Below are 7,379 nucleotides of genomic sequence, written 5' to 3' on the forward strand. Positions count from 1 at the left end.
AATGTCTCCCAGAGTTTCTCCAGTGTTTTCCAGGAGCAGTTTTATAGTTTGAGGTCTTAGATTTAGATCCTTGATCCACCTTGACTTTATTTTTGTCAACGGTGAGAGGTAGGGGTACAGATTCATCTTTCTACAGGTGGAAATCCAGTTTTTCCAGCACCATTTGCTGAAGAGGTTTTCCTTTCCCCACTGGATTGACTGGTACCCCTTGTAAAAAAATCAGTTGACTGTACATTTGGGCATTTATTTCTGGGGATTCTATTCTGTTCCACTGGTCCTCCTGTTTGTTTCTGTGCCAGTACCATGCTGTTTTGATTACCATAGCTTTGAAGTAAAATTTTGGGTCAGGGAATGAAATGCCACCCACTCCACTCTTCTTGTGTAGAATTATTTTGGCAATACAGGGTGTTTTATGATTCCAGATGAATTTTATGATTGACTTGTCCAGATCTTTGAAGAATGTGTCTGGTACTTTAATTGGCATTGCATTAAATATGTAGATTAGTTTGGGTAGAAATGACATTTTGATTATATTAATTCTTCCAATCCAGGAACATGGGATGTCCGTCCACTTTTTTGTGTCATTTTCAATTTCTTTTTTTAGCTTCTCGTAATTTTCCTTGTGGAGGTCTTTAACTTCTTTCGTTAGATTTATCCTAAATATCTTACACTTTTGGTGGCTATGGTAGAAGGAATAACTTTTTTTCAGTTCTATCTCGGTCTGCCTGTTGTTCATATATAGAAATGCTATCGATTTCTGTATATTGATTTTATATCCTGCAACTTTACTGTAATCATGTATTACTTCCAGTAATTTTTCCATGGAGACCATTGGGTCTTCTATGTATATAATCATGTCAGTTGTGAATAGAGAGAGTTTCACTTCTTCTTTTCCTATTTGAATGCCTTTTATTTTTTCCTCTTTTCGGATTGCATTGGCAAGGACTACCAGTACTATATTGAAAAGGAGTGGAGAAAGCTCTATAGAGCCTTTTACTACAATATTGTGCCCTTCTTTGTCTCTTCAAACAGTTTTTGTTTTAAAGCCTATTTTGTCAGAAATCAGTATCACGGCTCCAGCTCTTTTTTGGTTCCCATTTGCATGAAAAACCTTTTTCCAACCCTTCACTTAGAGTCTATGTATGTCTTTATCCATGAGGTGGGTTTCCTGTAGGCAACAGATAGAGAGTTTCTGTTTTTTAATCCATTCAGCCAGTCTGTGTCTCTAGGTTGGGGAATTTAATCCATTAACATTCAATGTTATTATTGATGTTACCGGATCTGTATGGACGTTTAAGTTGGCCATTGTCTTAGTTGCCTTTTATTTCTTTGTTTCTGGCTAATTCTTTAGTTTTCCTGGAACAGTGCTTTCTTCAGGATTTCTTGAAGAGCTGGTCTGGTGTTGGCAAATTCTTCCAGGTTTTGTTTGAGAAGATTTTAATCTTTTTTTTTTTTTTCCCATATGAAGGATAATCTTGCTGAATATAAAAGTCTTGGTTGAAATTGTTTCTGTCTTACAACTTTCAATACATCTTCCCATTCTTTCCTTACTAGCATTGTTTCTGATGAGAGGTCCGGTGTTAGCCTGATGGGATGGATTTGTAAGTCACTTCCCTTTTCTCTCTTGCCAGTTTTAGTATCATGTCTTTATCTGCGGTCTTCGAGAGTCTGGCTACAATGTGCCTTTGGGAAGATCTTCTGGGGTTGAGTCTATTTGGGGTCTTCTGTATTTCTTGGGTTTGAATGCTTGAGCGTCTTTCTAGACTTGGGAAATTTTCTTCCAGAATTTCATGGAATTGATTTTCCATGCCATTTTTACTTTCTTCACCTTCTGGGATGCCAATTATTTTGATGTTTGGGTGTCTTATGGAATCTAGTATTTCCCGTATATTATCCTTGTGTTTTAAATTTTCTCTATCTTCTTGGCGTTTTTTCCTAGGTCAAAGGTTTTCTCTTCTACATCAGAGATTTGATCTTCTGCATTTCCTAATCAACTTTTAATACTTTCAAGAGAGTTTTTGATTTCCTGTATTTGAGACTTCATTTCTAATAGCTCCATCTGATTCTTTCCCAGAGTGCCCATTTCTTCTTTCATATAGCGGAAGGACTTCTTAATCTACTGAAGATCGTTGTCTCTTTTTTGTCCCAACTCATAGAATTTGTTCATCATGAAGGTTCTAAATTCTTTCTCTGACATTTTGGTGACATCCTCAGATTTTAGGAGAGATGAAGGGGAGTTACTCTGTTCCTTTGATGGAGACATATTTGCTGACTTTTTCAGACCTGAGGCTCTTCTACTTCTAGACATTAGAAGATATATTCACTTTTGAATATCTCTTTTTTTTTTTTTTGGATAGGTTTTTGCCATAGGGTGCGTGTGCTTGCCAGACAGACAGAGAGAGACAGAAAGCGAGAAATCACCCCCCAGGAGGGATGGTCATGCCACAATCCCTTCTCCTCCATTCTCCTCTTGGGAGAGTTTTAAGCCACTGGGTCTGGGACATGAACCACTGTCGACTACGTGGGAGTCCAGCGACATAGCCATTACGCTAACTGCTGGTCCCACTTTTGAATATCTCTTAGGAGAAAGTTTCTTTGACTAGGAGCAAGCATGTATCCCTTTTGCTGTGAATTGATGTGTGCAGAAGTACCTCTCCTGTTGTTTTTAGTAATGTGGTCTCAAGAGGGGTACTCTATTCTAGATATTCACAGGTGGTTCAGTATTGACGAGGATCCCAGGAAACTTCCAAAACTAGGGAAGTTCAGAACTGGGATTCTAGATCTGTCAAATCTCTCAGAAAGAGTGGAGGATGGAGAAGAGAGGATAATGTAAGAGGGAAGAAAAGAGTACAGAGGAGGTTAAAGAAAAAGTCACAAGCCATGCAATTTTGCCAGTAGGCTACCTATGGAACAGGAGAACTCATGCAGGGCAAGGACCTGTCTGGTCTGTGGGGCAAGAGGGGGGGAGAGAATTAGCAAAACAAAAAGAAATAGCAAAGAAGAAAAGAAAAATTGAAAAAATGAAACCCTGCCTACCTTTTAAGGAAGGTGAGGTCCTAGTCTTGGGGGCCTGGAAGTGGGCTGGGGGGCAGTCGTGCTCTGGCCTCAATTTCCCTTGCTGGGAAGTGGGTTATAAATGGAACGGGAGAACCTCCTGCAGGGCAAGGACCCATTTGGTCTTTTAAGAAGGTGAGGTCCTATTCATGGGGGCCTGGAAGTGGGCTGGGGACAATAGTGCCCCAGCCTCAATTTCCCTTGCTGGGAAGTGGACTATAGATGGAACGGGAGAACTCCTGCAGTACAAGGACCTCTCTGGTCTTTTAAGAAGGTGAGGTCCTAGTCTTGGGGGCTTGGAAGTGGGCTGGGGGGCAGTAGTGCCCCAGCCTCAATTTCCTTTGCTGGGAAGTCCATCATTTATGAAATCTTAAAAGATTGAGTTGTAAATTGTTAATAGACTGATAATAATGTAGGCATATATTGCTCAAATTATCTTAATGTCTTTATGTTGCATCCTTTTATGACCATGATGAGGCAGACAAATGGACATGTTCACACTGAAAATGAAGCATTTTTGTTTGTTTGCTATAGGGCACCTGTGCTTGCTGGAGAGAGACAGAGAGAAAGAGATGAATACTGAAAAATTACACCTTGGAGGTATGGCTACATCTCAATCCCTTCTCCTCTCTCCCCTGGGGATTTTGGGCATGCACACATACGTACCTGGTGTGTTTTTTAAGACTTTCAGTGTAGGACTCAACTGTGGTTGGCCCTGTGGGATTCAGCTCTTTAACCTCTACACCACATGCTGACCCACAAAAATGAATATATTGAGATTAAGATTGAATGTATAAAAGAAAATTTAAAAAAATAAAAAGTAATAAATTAGTTTAAAAAAATTCAATTGAGTGATTACTTAGGCAGTTTGTTACTGATTTCCAAAATGAACTAAATGGTAGTTGCTCTATCTCACAATGCTTTTCATTCAGTACCTATTTTATATCTTGCTAGGTGGTATAATTTTATTCACATCAATTTGAATGGAAATATTTTAGTCTCAGATTATGTATTCTTTTTTTTTTTTAGAATAGATTTTGTTGTCCCCACCCTCCTGCCTCAGCCTCTCAGCTGAGACTACAGGTAAGCAATCATGTCCAGTTCTTTTTTCAGACATTATCTCACTGTTTTCCAGGTTGTGCTTGAGCTTCTTCAGTTTCCCTGATTTGCTAAAACTGCTGGCACACATCATGTGCTCAGGTTGGAGTCGAACTCCAGCCTCTCACACGGTTCCAACCTGCAGAAAGTAGCATCTTAGCAGCCCACCTTAGCTGAGCCTCAAATGTTGTATTTTGATGACCTCACAATTCTTTAATGACATCTACTCTTCTTTAAATCATAATTTGAGACAAATGTAGCTAATTTGGGCAAAACTTTTGATTTAGTCTTCCCACTGTTATTTATAATTTATTGAATATTTTTACAAATAATTTACTCATAATTTTATTTCAAGGCTCTGTTACTGTCATTTGGATATTACTTTGTTCTGCACCAAGATAATTAGCTATCTGTGATTTATTAATTATCTCCATCTCCATTTCAATGAGGGGGGTTTGCAGAATGCAGAATTCATGTAGAGCAGGAAGGGCATGAGGACTGGGAACAGATGTAGGGAGGTAGAGACTGATTATCTAAAGACTACCTTGAAGGCTGTTGGAATTGTACTCTTATTCTCTAATAGGAATCTTTTGGGAGGATTCTGGAGAAGAGATTGAATATGTGAGAAACTCTGAAATTAATTTGAAACCTCTCATGAAAAGAGATACAAAAGGTTAATTTGAAGTCTCTCCTATAAAAAGATACAAAAGGTTAAAAGAGAGTGTGCCCTCACCAGCCTCACCCACAGGCACTGTCAAGCCTTGGCAGATTCATTAGAGGAGGAGGGACAAGTGGGCTAACGGAAAGTTTCTCCTGTCTAAGTAACCCAGTACTGATTAGGCAGGAAGATAGCCCCTTAACTATGCCCTGAACTGAATCAGTACTAAACAGAGATGTACGCACACGATAGAAAAAGGTGAAGTGATGTATGTGGAGATGTTTTCAGTGTGTACATTACGGTAGTATATCACTACCATAATTGAGTAATATGGTGATTTATAACACCAGTAATGGGATTATCTTATCAGGTAGATATGAGACTGCTTCAATAAGAATTGGCTTAGACCCTAAAAACACAATTTATGCCAGGGGCTTCACTGGAGGTTATATCACATAATCACATTAATTTAGAAGACAAAACCGAGGACTTTTTTAAAAGGTAAATAGAATAAACCATTTATTAAAACATAATAAAATAAACTTTTTGACCCAAAGCTACAATGGTAAAGTTTTCCCCTTATTAACACAGTTTGATCACAACATAATCTAAGCAGAGCTAGAAAACATTTCCATCCTTTCCCACTCAATGTCTGAATGGTGATGTGAGTGAAGATCCGGGTTTTCTGTGACTCATGTCACAGACATAACTTGGAGGACAAGCAAAATCTCATATACCCAGAGGTTAAATTTTATTAATATTTATCCTGTTCACTGGTCCAAATTTAAAATTTCAAATATAGATGTCATGTTTAAAATTCTCAAATATAGATGTCATGGATCATCCTCCCTTCCCACCAAAAATAGATATCAGGAACAAATTAAGGATAAGGATTTTAAACTACACTTTATTTGTTACTATTACATTCTCTTTTTAACTGGCCAACCATAAGCGTGCACAAAGTTCTCTGAATGGAATGGCCTTCACAGCCCCCACCTACACACTGGTAGATTATAAAGGTCATTCAATCTGGAGTTTGTTCCTTTTTTTTAAAGTACTTCTGAGCAGTGTGTATGACACACACTACAGAGGTAGGAAAGATGATCTTTAATAAATTACCTTCTTAATTGTAGATGATTTCTGAAAATAAAATTGAGAAATACTAAGTCATGCCTCGCAGAATCCCAAAGGCCCACAGATCCGTGGCCTCTTATGAGGAGAATGAACTCTCTGGAGTGTTCCTGCTTTCTCAGGGCACTTGGTAACAAGCTCTACCAGGGCTCTCCTGGATAACTGCACCAAGGAAGCTTCCTACACTCTCATTTGCCAATTCTTTGGACCACCCAGCCCTCCTGGCAGAGAGGGCAGCGATTGTTCTGTTTCACCCACAGGGACATGCAGCAGTTATGGAAGGAATGATTGCGTTCTCCCCAGACCACAAAACAGTCCTCCTGTTTGTTTTCAGCTTGACATATAAGACAGGCATCTATCACCTGGACCCTGTAGATGGCGCACGTATTGTGCTCCATGTCCCAACTCCACATGGCCACCATGTTCCACTTCTTGAGCAAGAATATCCTGTCCCCCCCCTCCTTGGAGCCCACGCTCCTGGCATGAGAGGACAGGGCACAGGGCTCCTGGCCTTCCACATTAGCCATGGCGGCAGGGGGGAGCCCGAGGCAGAGACTGGAACCCAGGATTTTAAGGATTTAAACAAGGGATTAAGTCAAATCAGAATTCAGGTACTATAAAATTTAACATGTTAACAGTACATCGACAGCTGGTTGAATAATATAATGAGTTTCAGGATACACACTTAGAGGACAGCTTTCTTAAATACTTTTGTTAGAATCACTGTGTTGTGCTTCCTGCGTTTTCGCTTTCTGTTCACCCAGTTGTGTTAGTTCAGACTGGGCTCAGGGTTTTTCCTTCACAAAGCTTTCTCTGGCTGTTTTGACTCACTTCCCTTCTCTTTTCAGCACTTGTTTAGTCTGTGCAGAACAATTTAACAATTTTACATTGCTTTTATTTTTTCATGAGAGATATCCTTGTCTAAGTATACATTTGTTTAAGCAGGGTGTAATATCTGATATGCATGTCACTTATTCTTACATGAATTGAAAATATTTTAGCTTAATCTGTCATTAAAAAAAATTAACTACTGTATACCAATATTTTTCTTTGAGATAGTAACATAAGAGAACCTTTATTCCACACTTGAAGCATTTTCAATTGGAGTACTTAGCCTCTTAGAGGGGAATTTTTCAATTAAATACTCGGGGAAGGAACTAAATTTACCTTCATTATCTAACCAGGACTGGTATTTCTATCAATTTACAGCACTTTCCTACCAGAAAGTTTCTGGCTTCAGTTTTTCTTTTTCTTTTTTATTATCATCATAATCTTCTTTATATTACATTGGATTACATATAACTTTACAGTGTATTACATTGTTTTTTCAAAAGGGAATGCCATGCATGTCAGTCAGTACAGAGACATTAATCTCCCCACTTCAACATTCAATATCTTTTCTATGTTTTCCCCAATCATTATTTTTATTATTCTAATT

The 7,379-nt window shown here is 38.7% G+C and overlaps 1 pseudogene; it reads right to left on the reverse strand.

Annotated features, from left to right (window-relative positions):
* Window positions 1-6,129: 6,129 nt before the first annotated feature.
* On the reverse strand, window positions 6,130-6,468 carry LOC102475217 (RING-box protein 2 pseudogene; annotated as a pseudogene).
* Window positions 6,469-7,379: the final 911 nt, after the last annotated feature.

The sequence above is a fragment of the Tupaia chinensis genome, unplaced genomic scaffold, assembly GCF_000334495.1.
Source record: "Tupaia chinensis unplaced genomic scaffold, TupChi_1.0 Scaffold144134_1, whole genome shotgun sequence".
NCBI lineage: Eukaryota > Metazoa > Chordata > Mammalia > Scandentia > Tupaiidae > Tupaia > Tupaia belangeri.